This window comes from Perognathus longimembris, chromosome 28, assembly GCF_023159225.1.
Source record: "Perognathus longimembris pacificus isolate PPM17 chromosome 28, ASM2315922v1, whole genome shotgun sequence".
NCBI lineage: Eukaryota > Metazoa > Chordata > Mammalia > Rodentia > Heteromyidae > Perognathus > Perognathus longimembris.
Window position 1 is genome coordinate 16,681,338 of NC_063188.1, and position 14,092 is coordinate 16,695,429.

General features: G+C 38.1%; 1 protein-coding gene across 10 annotated transcripts in view; it reads left to right on the forward strand.

Moving 5' to 3' along the window:
- Nucleotides 1-14,092, forward strand: part of Enox2 (ecto-NOX disulfide-thiol exchanger 2) — a 293,814-nt gene that overhangs the window by 163,610 nt on the left and 116,112 nt on the right. The gene's annotated exons all lie outside the window — the stretch shown is intronic.

Genomic DNA, 14,092 nt, shown 5'->3' on the forward strand with positions numbered 1-14,092 from the left:
GTGCTCAGGCCCTGAATTCAAGCCACAGGACTGGCAAAAAACAAATAGAGACTGAAAGAAAATTGTTAGTTTTCAGGGGCAGGGTGAAAGGAGGGGAATTGGGGGACAACTGCTTAATTAGTGCAAGCTTTCCTTTGGAAGGAATGAAAATGTTTGCAGATTCAAGAGAGGTGGTTGTACATTTTGAATGTACTAATACCATTACATTGTTCTGAAAATGATTAGTTTAGCCAGGTACCCATGGCTTACATCTGTAATCCTAGCTATTTAGAAGGCTCAGACTTGGAGGATCACAGTTTGAAGCCATCCCTGACCAAAAAAAAAGTTGGAGACTCCATCTCTAATTAACCTTCAAAATTTTGGACTAAAGCACCAGCTATAAATAAGGAAGCTGTGCAAATGTTAGAGATCCTGATTTCAAACCTTGGTACTGACACACAAATAATAGTTAATTTGTGGTTTGTGAGTATCGCTTCAATAACAGAGATGTAGGGCAAAGTGAGACTAGTGAGTGAGAGAGAAGGAAGACACAGAAATACTAGAGACAATGATAGGCTATTTGACAGACAGACAGATTGGGGAGATTGACAGTAAGACAAGCAAATCCATATAGACAGTCAAGAAGATAGAAAAGGTTTCACAAGTGGAGTAAGGTATTGATAGAAACTGGGAGGGGCAGACAAAGTCAAAAGACAGGAGATAGAACAGTTATACACAGATGAATGGAGAGAGACTAATGTGAGATACAGAAGAGGGCACAGGCCAAAAGTAGATACAACATGAACGATAGTAAGAAATCGGGCAACTGGCAGAGAGGGAGGAACATGAGGACAGACTGACAGTAAGACATCATTGAACCAAGACCACAACCCTGAGACAGAGAGATAGACAATTGGAAAGAGAGAGAACCAGTGCATAATAGATTAAAAGACAATAAACAAAGCCTGAGAGGATCACAGCAAGATGAAGAGACCTAGAGAGAGAAAGAGAGCAGAAGCTGCCAAGAAAAAGACAACAGAAAGAAGCAGAGTCATTTCTGTCTCACAAAAATACAGGAGGAATAGTGAGTGAAAAACTATAGAGAAAGCCAGGTAGACAGACATAGTCAAAAGCAGAGACTGAAGTAAAAACATTCCGTCATGAAGATAAACAAGCAGACACAGGCACACTGATTGGAATGGAATCCAGAACAAAGACAAGCAGGTAACTCAGAGGCAGAAAAACAAAAAAAAATCCATATGGAGAGACAGAATGACAGAAAAACCAAACAGAGGCAAAGAAACAAACCGTAAAACAAGTACAGAGGCAAAGAGACTAACAACACAATGAGGCAGATAGGCACAAATGAAATAGACTGAGAATCAGACATGAACGGATGAGGTACATAGAGATAAATGATCAGAGACAGACCTAAAACAAATGCAGATAGAAGGAGGGAAGGAAGAAGGGAAGGAGGGAATGGAACAGAAACAAAGGAACAGGAACAATGGGGCTGGCTGAGCAATTGACAGACAAAGACAGATCAGGGGACAGCCAGCCAGAGAAAGAGTAAGAAGGTAGGCAGAAGGAGTGTCCAAACAGACAAAGACAGGGCAGTAAACAGCAATTGATGGACAGAGTAGGAAACTGGCAGAAAAACAGAATGACAAACACAGACATATTAACTTTGAAACTTGCTGACAAAATTGGACACAGGGAGATAAATTGCAAAATAAATGAAGAGATGTTCCCACAGTTTCACTGTCCCCACCACCATCACTAGGAATGCCCTTCCTTGAGGAGCCTTGGGCAATGGACAACAGGGTTGAATTTTAGCCCTGTACCTGGATCGTGGGACAGATTTAGGAGCAGTTAGTGTCTGACAAAAAATGTTCAACTCATTCTGGGAAATAGACTAAGTCCAAATATCTTTGCTCTGTACTCTACAGTAGGAGAGTACTAGTCCCTATGCAACTTTGTCTCTTGTCAGTTTGAATTGTTGTTATTTTGGTTTTTAAGCAAACACATAAAATCTTTCAGAAGTCCATTGTTTGCAGATTTCCCATCATGCTTTCTTCCTCCCTGTAGGGTGATGTTTTGTTTCTTTGATTAAAGGAAACTTATCACTTTTCTCTTTTACAGTTTTCTACTGAGTGTCTTGTTTTCATAGCTTAGAATTCATATAGCTCTCAGGCAAGTTTTTCTAAGATGTTTCTACTTAATATTCATCTCCAGCACCAAGAGGTTTAACATTTTCTTTTTTTATTAATTAAACTTTTTTCTCTATTGTCAAAAGTGTGGTACACAGAAATTAAGGAAACTTCTCTTTCTCAGGTCATTTCACCTTAAATATCTTCAAGGGACTTCTAGTTTTGAAAATTAGGACTGTCATGTGATATTTGGAACCTCCAAATATAGAGAGGGGTGATTACAATGAAAAAACAATAATGATTGTAAACTTGTTAGCATAAAATCTATTTGTACACCTAATTTATGTCAATAATTAAATAACAAGCAGTCTTTTAAAAGTGTGCAAATAAATAAGAAGGTGGCCTTTTATGACACCGTACTCTCTATGAACTAAGATGCGACACTTAGGACCAGAAGAAGAAAATGATAAGAAGTCATTTAAATGCTGGGGACCAGGCTCGGCCTCTTTCCTAAAACTCTGGGGCATTTGCCATTTTCTTTCAAGATTCTAGAGAAGGAGCGCCTTGCAGTGCTGTTTGTGCTTTGTGAGGGTGAGGTACAATGAACTGTGCTGGTCTGCTTCCTTGGACAGTTTCCCTGCCTGTATTGTGGAGGATGCTTGTCTATACAAGGATGAGCAGGAAAATCAGTACTCCAGGGGAGTGAGTACCTAACAGGAAGAGAAAAAATTACACAGCATATAATTTATGATCCAAGTTAGAATGCTATCTACTAGAACTTATGCAGAGGAAAGATAGCTTCCCCCACCACTCTTGTTGAAATTACTGGATTTACTCTTAAGAGGGTTGTGAGAGCATCCAGTCACAATACCTCTCCAATAAGTAAAGAGACAAAGGAATCAGGACAGCTAGTTTGGTAAACTATGCAAACTAGTCAGTAAGGCGTTTTTTGAGAAAGAGTGATAGAAAGAAGGCTGGAGGTATAGCTCAAGTGTAAGCATGAGGCCTGGAATTCAATCCCTAGTACTTTTAAAAAGAAGCAGGAGCGAGGTGCCTGTGGCTCGCACCTATAATCCTAACTATACTGGATGCTGAGATCTGAGGATCTTGGCCCAATGCCAGCCTGAGCAGAAGTGTCTGGGAGATTCTTTTCTCCAGTTATCCACCAAAAAGTGGAGCTGTGGCTCAAACTATAGGGCACCATCCTTGAGTGCAAAAGCTCAGGGACAGTACCCAGGCCCTGAGTTCAAGCCCCAGGACCAGTTAAAAAGGGGGAGGGTGATGGGAGTGGGAGAAGAAGAGAATTGTTGACAACGATTACTACTATTACTAGTACTGGGAAGGGCTATAAGAGCAACAGACGGGTGCTTATGACCTAAGTACAGTATATATTTGCAAGGAATTATTACAGTAAACCCCTTTGTGTAACTAGTACACTAATAAAAAAACTAATTAGGATTCTGATGAATAGGACATAAGAATATCTTGGATTTGCCTTTCCAAGCTAGCTTCAAACCTCAATTCTCAGATCCTGCTTCCTAAGTAACTACAATTATGCCTGCAAGCCACTGCCATCTAGCCTAATTAGGGTTCTACATAACCTCTGGTACATTAGGCAAAAGTCTGAACTCTCTGTAACTTCCTATAAAATGGCAAGTATAGTACAGATTATTGTGAACAAATAAAATGCAGCTGTGTAAGTCAGGAGCAATGGCTTCCCTGTCTCTGACACATAATATTGTTCAATATGTTAGCTCTTGTTACCCCAGGAAGAAACGACTTGGTATTGAGTTAGGGCTCCTTGATTCCTGGTCCACCTCTCTGAAAACTGGGATGCACTGAGTGGGTAGTATATATAGTGTACAAGTATATACTATATTACATATATATTCTGCCTTTGCAGCATCAACCTTCTTTACCCTTTGTTATTCTTTTCTTTCTGAATTTGCACAACTTTGGGAGGAACAAGGGCCTAATGAGCATTTTCCACTAACCACATCACTCCACATTTGTTTCTAATCTTTGTTATTGTCTGCAGGCCTTCTTAAATGGTGGCTACAGTCTAAGCTAGAATCTGAATTGCCCACAGCCCTCCACATGTTGAATAAATACATCTGTCCAAAGATATTATAGACTCCAAACTCAATCGGAATCATTTCCCCAAATTAGGGACTTGGTAGATCTGAGTAATGCTCCAAGGCTGATCCACAGTGCTGCAAATCTTTATTATTGGAATGCACACAGGATGGGGAACTGTTGGTTGAGCCTAATTGCAGTGTGCAAAGAGCTTGCTCAGCAATGCAGCTCCTTGAAAAGCCCTGCGTCGGAGATGTGAGGCCCACAGCTCAGAGCTACTTTTTGTCCTGAAACAGGTCGTCTGTACATTGTGTCCAGTCCAGAGTGAGCCATGGGGAGAAACTCCAAAGTCAACTAGGGAGATGCCATGATCAATATACTGCTGAAACCAGGAGGCCCATGGACTCCTTTTATCTGCATGGACTATTACAAATTTGAACTGGGGAATTAAAGTCTTAAAATGAGTTGAAACTTTTAGAATTAAAAGGATCTTATTGTGAATAATTGATTCCAATTTCTTTTATAGTTCAGCCTTTTTTCATTTGAAAGGCCATTGCCTGTATAAATAGGTTTAGCAGAAAATCAAAGTTTCTAGTAAAAGCTAATTTCTGTCTTAATTATATGAAAAAAAAAGAAAGTTGTGTCCTATTTTCTAGAAGAGTGTGGTTTAAGATCTCATATATCTTATAAAGGGTTCACTTTGAGTATTCATTTAAGCAATAATTCATACATATTATTCAATACTCCCTGTGCAAGTAAAATGCCTCAAATCATACCTCTACACAAACTTAAATTTTGGGACTAGATGACACAAGGTACCATCACTGAATAAGTTGGGTCAACTGCATGCACTGGTGTCCTTCCAGAGTGAGAAAGTCATTCAAGAGCGAAAGGTAAGCATAAATAACCCCTTTTTACATTTTCAGTGCCAACATCTGGTGTCTACTCTAATAACATCTTAACCAGCCTCTTGGCCTCCAGATATTTGTTCATTTCTGACATGGACATCGTTCTTCTCTTATGTTGAGGACAGAGGAAAATTCTTTTTGGAGCCCTGGTTCTGACTGTCAGTATCCACTCTATACAAATGTAATCACCTAATTGGTTTGAATCTGAAGATAATGGACCAAAATATAAGCATTTCCCCCATACTCCAATCATTAAATCATAGTCATCTAAATTTTTCCCAGCTCATTGAAAAATAGGATTGATTTGTGCTTAGTGACCAGATAGATCACTTAATACTCTCTTATGGTAGGCAGTTTGGCAGTGAGGAATCATGTTGGAGGAAAATGGAGATACCAGGTCTACATCAAGTTGTAAATGGTGGCAAGAATATATAGTGAAGTGAGGACATCAATTGATTTCATGTACGTAAGAGCCGTGGGGAAATGAAGTGAGGAAACTGAGTCACAGCCATCCTGGCACCTAGCCAGGAGATGGGGGCTGTGCACCTAGCTCCACGCCTTAGAGGTAAGACAAGCCATGCTTGGAATTGCAGATGCCTGGCTCAATGGGTAGAGCCAGGAGGGCACTGCTTTGGGAACTATGTAGATACATCCTGTTGTTTAGCCCCAGGCTAGCCCTGCTCCTTGTGCTTTGTTTGTATATACTTTGCTGAGGCTTGGTGTCCACCCAAGCATGTGGCTGTTGTCTTTAAAAGCTTGGTGTAAGTTCTGTTCAGGGCTTCAGATCTTTGTAGCAATTGGTCTCCTGCAGGCTGCTAGTGCTCCAATAAAGACTCCAAAATTCAACCTCTCAAAATGTGGCTTCTCCATTTTCTTGTGGCTGGATTTATATCTGATTTATGGTATAACAGTAGAAAGCAATACTAATTAATATGGGGAAACTTCTAGTTTGTGGTAGATATACAGAAGTGGTTTGCAATCATGTTTTTACTATCCTCACTATCTAAAACAAAGAAATTATGTGATCTAAAGCATAAGAGAAAGCAAAAAGTAAGGTCCCGGTATAAGGAAAGCTGATGGTGTTAAATTTATGAAGACTCCTGTACTGGTGGTGAAGCCGTTAGAAATTAGGCCATCAGAGAAATGAAGCCACACTGGGCAACAAATGTGATTCAATCACCTGATTCTGTAATTATTCCTTCTAGTGTCCTATCTAGATGGGGAAAGTGGTGAATACGAGTAGTGTCTTTCGGCAAGTCCATTGCTTCTCATTAACAGGAAGTTTAAGAAGAATGTGAAAGCTGGGAAATGCACTGGCCTTTCACCAATTCTTTGAATCATCACAGAAGCAATTTGTCTTCACACCATGGATAGCTTCTGGGAAGTAAGAATATGCAGTCTTGTTAGATTCAAAGGGGATATAATTTATCATAGGCTGTGGAGAAGAAATGGCTGGTTTTGGCTAAGGACATTAAATCAGAGCTGACAGTATTTAGTGAATTGCTACCATCTTTTGTCTCTTCTTTTTTGAATTATTAATTAAGAACAAGTGGAACTTTAGACTTTCTCTAAACTTTCATCATTTACACTAATGGAGGAGGCAGAGTGAACATGTAACTCCATTGAAAACATAGTTGCCTTTGCAACAGATTTTAGCTGACCAGGAAATCACTGAATTCCTTCACAACCTCCATGAAGGATGTTCTTCAGTTAAGAGCCCCTCTATGGAGAGAACTTGATCTTCATAAATAGCTATTTTGAGGTTCTGCATATAGTAAACAAACAATAACTGATAGCACATCATTTTTTTTCAATCTTTCCCACCTCTTAGCAATTTAAAATCTTGATTGTGGAGACAGAGGAACACCTTTTACAATACCATCTCTGTACAATAGTTTTTGCAGCACATAATTCTGTTACTAAAGACAAACCTATACAACAGACAAGGTGCTTCCAAATGGTTCCCTATCTTTTAAAGAGACTAAGGTTTCTGTTAGGATGTAAATTTTTTGCCAAGGCAATATCATATGTATCTAGATGTCAGGTATTGTTAATGATAGCAATTACCATTTGTGCTATACATTTTCAAAATCTTTTTTTATTAGCAAAGGAAAGAAAAGAGATTTACCATGTTAGGCAGCATGACAAATACCTATATTCAAATTCTAGCACTATTCTCTCCACTGTGTGATCTTCGATTAGGTATTTATCTTTGAGACTCTTTCATCAACTGTAAAATGGAAATACCATACTAACACTGTACGGTTATTATTCCAAGGACTAAATGTGTTAATACACATAAATGTGAACTTAGGTCTCTATATCTATGTTCCTCGAACAGCAAAAGAATTTCCAGGCATTGTTGACTCATGCATGTAATCTCACTACTCAAGAGGCTGAGATCTGAGAGTCACAGTTCAAAGCCACCTCAGGCAGGAAAATCCATGACTCATCTCCAACTAACCACCAGAAAGCTGCAAGTGGAGCTATGGCTCAAGTGGTAAAGCACTAGCCTTGAACTCAAAACCTCGGGAACAATGCCCAGGCCAAGCATACACAGACACAGACAGACAGACACACAGACAGACACACACACAGAGAGACACAGAGAGAGAGAGAGAGAAAGAGAGAGAGAACAATCATCCTGTGATTCAACAATTAAGGTGAAATAATTTTTTTTGCTAGTCCTGGGGCTTGAACTCAGGGCCTGAGAACTGTCCCTGGCTGCTCAAGGCTAGCACTCTACCATTTGAGCCACAGCGCCACTTCTGGCTTTTTCTGTTTATGTGGTGCTGAGGAATTGAACTCAGGGCTTCATGCATGCTAGGCGAGCACTCTATCACTAAGCCACATTCCCAGCCCCAGGTGAAATAATTTTTAAATTTGGATTTTCTAAGTCTTTCTTACGTATTGTTGACAAAGTGATTACAATCCTACTCATCATAAATGCAATATATCCTACTTTCTCACCTTGTTGCATGGGCTTAATTAACATATTGACTATTATCAGGATTCCAGATTATTTGGAACTTTCACATATCCAGATAGTATTAAGCCCTAGTGTAAATGTATGATAACAAAAATATGTGTGGACATGTATGCTTACGTACATGCATATATACACAGAGATAGGTTGAAGCAATGAAGAGTTCAGAACTCTGTGTTTGAACTATCAACACTGGATAATGTTTGATATTAAAAAGTTGAGAACAAGTAAATTATAGTCACTGTCATGTATTAGAAATTGACTCATAGACTCCTTTAATTCAACTCATTCACTCCCACCTCAGTACAAAATTGCCTATGTTACATTTCTGAGAATATACTCATCTAGCTTGTGTTACATATTCCAGCTGACTTTAAGATCACTGCTCTGCAATGTAGCTACCCCTCTCTCCATGGTATCATGAAATTCCATTAGGATTTCCATGAGATGGTATAACAACAACAGATCACACACTACTGCTTCATACTTAGGAAACACTCAATTGTAACATCTCATCTTTACACTAAACAGCGGAACTGATCTAATTGTTAGGCAGTATATTTTATACGGAGTTGTAAGCTGCTTCCACAATTCTACCCTTTGCAATATAAAACACATAAGGTAAGAAAAAGTCAAATATTTTTTCACGAGGTCTTTCAAATACTCGTGCTCTCATAATCCCACATTTTCTCCCCTCCTAGGCTAAGGATTCTGGTTATCTTAAATTGTCTCTTATAGGAAATCATATCCAAACACTTCACCCAAGTTATCTCCCTCTAGTTGCTCTTGTTAATGTACTTATCACAACAAAATATGGTGGCCAGAGCGCAAGTGATGGTAGCTGCTCTTCTTAGGCTCTGGAGTCTACATAAATGGTTTTATTAATGCAGACCTAGTTATACCTGTTTGTCTGGGAGCCATTTCCTGTCGTTGGCCCATATTCACTTAGCAAACGAAACCACCTCGGTCTTTGTAACATAAACAGCAATAAAGTAATATTTCCTTCATACCACTCTTTCTAATCCCCCCTTCTTGCCTGTGTTAGAAGTTTAAAACTTTCCAACCCCTCTGCTGCATGAAAATACATTGTAGTAAATGTAAGAATTAGCAACACTTGCTGTTATAAAGGAAAATATCCTCAGTAATTTATTAGTCCAACTGCTGGTTGTCACCTTTACTTTATCCTCATTCTCTTCCTTTGGGAGAGCCATACTAAACGACTTCAACTCTTGTAATCTGATTCTCTTATCTTCCAGAGCCTCCAGCCTCTGGTCAGCTCTTCTCTATCTTCAGGAGAAAATGTGTTCTACTGTAGTTTGTCAAGACAATGTAGAATAGTGACTAGCAATATCGAGTATTAGAAAGATCATGGACTTTTTGTGTTTCAGTGCTTTTGAAAACTTTTTTTATTATAAAGGTGATGTCCAGGGGCTGGGCATATGCCCTAGTGGTAGAGTGCTTGCCTCGCATACATGAAGCCCTGGGTTCAATTACTCAGCACCACATATATAGAAAAAGCCAGAAGTGATGCTGTGGCTCAAGTGGTAGAGTGCTAGCCTTGAGCAAAAAGAAGCCAGGGACAGTGGTCACTGAGTTCAAGCCTTAGGAATGGAAAAAAGGTGATGTACAGAGATATTACAGTTACATAAGTCAGATAATGAGTACATTTCTTTTTGGACACTGTCACTCCTTCCCTAAGAGCATAGATTTCAATAGTAGACTGGGGTTTCAGGCCTGGCAAGGCTAACTACTAGTTAAGTAGCTTTGGAGAAGCTATTTAAAATGCCTCTAAGCTCTAGATTCCTGTGCCTTTAAATTTTTTTAACTAGATAGTTTAGTATATTAGTGCTCAGATGATTAAAAAAATAGTGGTAACAATTCCTTCTGAAACTCAGTTTTATCATCAAATAAGTATAATCTCTAGCTTTGTCCTATTGTCTGTTATGATAAGCAATCTTGTTATAGCATCATCCACAAAGCATAGATTAAATTACTACACAAGACCTGGGAAAGACACAACCCTCCAAATTGTTGTAAGTGCACGCAACCAATTACCAATTCAAGTAATATATTTATCTGATCTACATTTCTCCATAGTTAAAAATAAAGCAACTCTGAAGGCTTGGCTATAAACCTGCCATTCCAGGATCCCTTTCAGAGAAAATAAAATGGAAATTATCTTGACTTGACTGGACATATCCTTACACTGGCATTGTTGGTCAACACTACTTATTACTTATGTTCCCAAGTGCTTGCATATAACCTGGTTAATAAGCCAACAAGACCAGCAAGATGTCATTTTTAGAATGTGGATTTCTCCTTGTTGTAGTTATTTTCAACATGCCATGTGAAACTGTAATTTTTTTTCTTTTTTTCCTCGTATTCCCTTCCTGTGGTTTTACCCCTGATATCACTGCTTCTGATTTTAGTGCCCAGGATATTGTATATACCTGTATTGGAACTAGGGAAGGGGAAGGAAATACCAAAATCGAGAGACAAAGGATAAAAGCAAACTAATTCAACAGCAATACTTACAAAACCATATGGTGTAAACAACTGTACAACTCATGGTGGGGGGGGAGAGAAGGCGATGGGGGAGGGGGAAATGAGGGAGAAAGTAACAAGTTGGATAAGAAATGTACTCACTGCCTTACATATGAAACTGTAACCCCTATGTATTTCACTTTGACAATAAAGAAGAAGAAAAAAAGAAAAAGAAAAAGGGGAAAATCATAATAAAGACCAAAAGAAGACTGTAGCCCACCCTGTCCAAAGGATGATTGCATTTGCAGGGTACTTGAAAACACTTGATGTAGCATATGTTTCTGGGGATGGTTGAAACTATAGGAGTTAACAGGGTAATTTTCTTGTTCAGAAACTAAGCTGGTGTTTCTCTCTTGACTTCCTCCTATTTAAATATTACATTGTTCTCTGTCTCTCCTCCCTTTAATTAGTGTTTCCATCTGTTTTCCTAGTACGAAAGGGAGGCTCATTGGTTAGTAATTACAGCAATGTCCCTGGGCACCTACTTAGAAAATATGCTCCACATTCATGACCTTCTAGGCTCAAGTAACAGTTGCTCATTTCTGGGAGTCTTGCTTTTCATTGGTACCCATTCTTTCCTCTAGTTTTTCACTCAAGCAAGGTTACTTTCTTAGAGATTGTTAGACCCTCTCTGAGTGTATCTGGCCTTTGGCTTAGGTATCTCTAAACTCTTATAGAAAGTGATTATACTGATGGCCTGGAGGGCAGCAAATGAATCAAACTTCCCATCCATCAGCAAGTAGATATGGGAAAGCGAGAGTGCCAAGTATTCTTTAGGCTTGGGGTTTTGTTTGTTTGTTTTAGAAATTCTCCTTAAAGAAAAAGTAAATAAAAAATAAAAACAAAGTTCAGAATGTCCAGTGAATGTAGATAAGGATGAGCAGCTTGGCAGTCTTGAGGCATGTTTACCAGTAGTTTGCCAAGTGTCCTTGAATTGATTCCGGTGGGTTCCTTTTTTATAGTTAGAAGGCAGTTTCCTCATACCAATCGTGAATGTCCTACAGGATATGGCCTTCACTTTTTTTCATTTTTCACTCTTTCTTTTATTTAGTAAAAAGTTTTTATATTTTTTAAAACTATTGACAAGTTATTCTTGCTAAATTATAATCTGTTTATGCTTCATTTCCTTTTTAATTTACTTTAATTTAATTTTATAACCACGTACATATGTTCATATAAGATGATGCTAAGCGAAATGAACTCCAAGATATGGAAACAAGAGGTTTTTCGTTGTTGTTCTTATTTTTACTATACTATGTGAAATTATTTCTTTTTTCTTTCGTTTTTCTTCCGTATGGTTTAGCCCTTGTTGTCACTGTATTTTACTTTGGTAACCTGGGTACTGTATATATGTTTATCTAAATTAGGGAAGGGAAGGGAAGGGAACATCAAAATGGTGAGACAAAGGATAAAAGGTGAACCAATGCAATCAATACTCAAAAGACAATATGTTGGAAATTAACTGTATAATTGGGGGGGGTACATTGGGGCAGAGGGCAGGTGGAAGAAAAATGAAGGAGGAATAACAAGTACAAGAAATGTACTCACTACCTTACCTTTGTAACTGTAACCCCTCTGTACATCATCTTGGCAATAAAACTAAATTACTCTCGTTATATTGTTTATTGTAATTGTACAAGGAGGGATTTCATTCTAACATTTCCATACACACATGGGATATACTCCAATGAAACTCACTCCCCAGTCACTCTCCCTTGTCACCTCTTTTCTCCTATAAACAATTTCTACAGATTTCATTGTTCTAGTCTCATGAATGAATAGTTCAGCCATATTCAACCTCACCCACTCTTTCTGTTAGTACCAAAACCCCTCTGCTGCTGGTATCTTTCCCCTCACAAAATTGTTTTACTTTCCTGCCATTCTTTTTTTTTACGGTACAGTGGAACCTTGCTATATCACAGTTCACTTATCATTTATTGCAATATCATTGTATCACATTTTTTATATGTAAATAATGATCCCTCGCCTATCTCAGGAGTTACATTCCAGAGACTACCGCAATAGGCGAAAATCTGCAAAGTAACAATAAGTGAACCATGATATATACTATCTAACGCTGCTAAGAGTGAGATGGAGGATCAAAAGATAGTTCTATTTTTGTTTTTTGAGGAACCTGCATAGTGATTTTCATAATGGTTGTACTAGTTTATATTTGAATAAAAGATTAAAGCAAATAATTCTACCTTTAAAACAATGTTTCAGTTTATCCTTTGGCAAGATTAACAGGTATAAAATGGAAGCATCATTTTTAGTTCACTTTATTATACTTCACATTGAATAACTGCTTATTATGTTCTAGTACTTTGTTTATTTTCATCAGGATTGTATTACATTCTCCAGTTACAGTCCCATTTGACAGAGAAGTAAACTAATCTCTAAGATGTTAAATAACACAAAGTTATGGAGGGTGTAACTGGTAAGCCTGAGCTTATGCCCAGATCTGTCTCGTGGGAGTCTATCCTCTGAACTATTGTTATGCTTACCTCCAATACTATTTTATCCATAAGTGAACAGAATACTTGGAAAGCGAGACAGACACCATCTGCCTGAACAGTTAGGGGAAAAGTAACACTACCATACCACCACCACCACCCCCATCAGTATATTTACAGATGTGGAATAACATGTATATATGCCCTTCATTTTAGCTCATATTACTATGACCACCTTTGGCTTGCCCTGTAGTCTGGAATGGCCCTCTTCTTCCACTCTGCCAGTTAAATTCACTCATCCCTTAAGTGCTTAATTCAAGTCTGTTTTTTTCCTTAATATTTCTCTCCCTAGTTTCTTTTGAGGTTGAGGATTTAGCCTAGTGCAAGAGCACTTGCCTAGCAAGTTCAAGGCACTGAGTTCGTTCCTCAGCTCTGGAAAAAAAAAAAAACACAAGATAATTAATTTCTCTTTCCCCATGAAACTATTGCATTTATTCTTGTCACTATTGTTGTGACTATTTATTACTTCATTATACATTATTTAGTGCTTATGAATCTCTTTGAGATCAGAAACCACATTCTATATTTTTGTGAATCCCTGTAATACTTGCTCAGAGTCAGCTATGTAGATGTACAATAAATATTTGCTTTAACTCTTGTAGATGTATAATGACCAACTGAAGTCATTGAACAATATGTATTTTCTCAAATAATCCTCTTAGCAAGTGATTCCCTTCAGAGAAATTACCCCTGTGTCATAAGTCTTCAGAAGCATTTAAAATTGCTTCAAAATATGTAAAACACTAGCTGAACCAGTCAAGACTTGAGTTCTACTTTCAGCTATACCCTTTATTCTGAGTTAATAACTCTGAACAATTTATTAGCTTTGTTTAGTCTAAGGTTCCTTCTGTGTAAAATAGGGATAATAATGTATATTTTTCTAATTTTAGGGAATTGTTCCAAAATGTAAATGAGAAAATATCACCATGTGTGTAT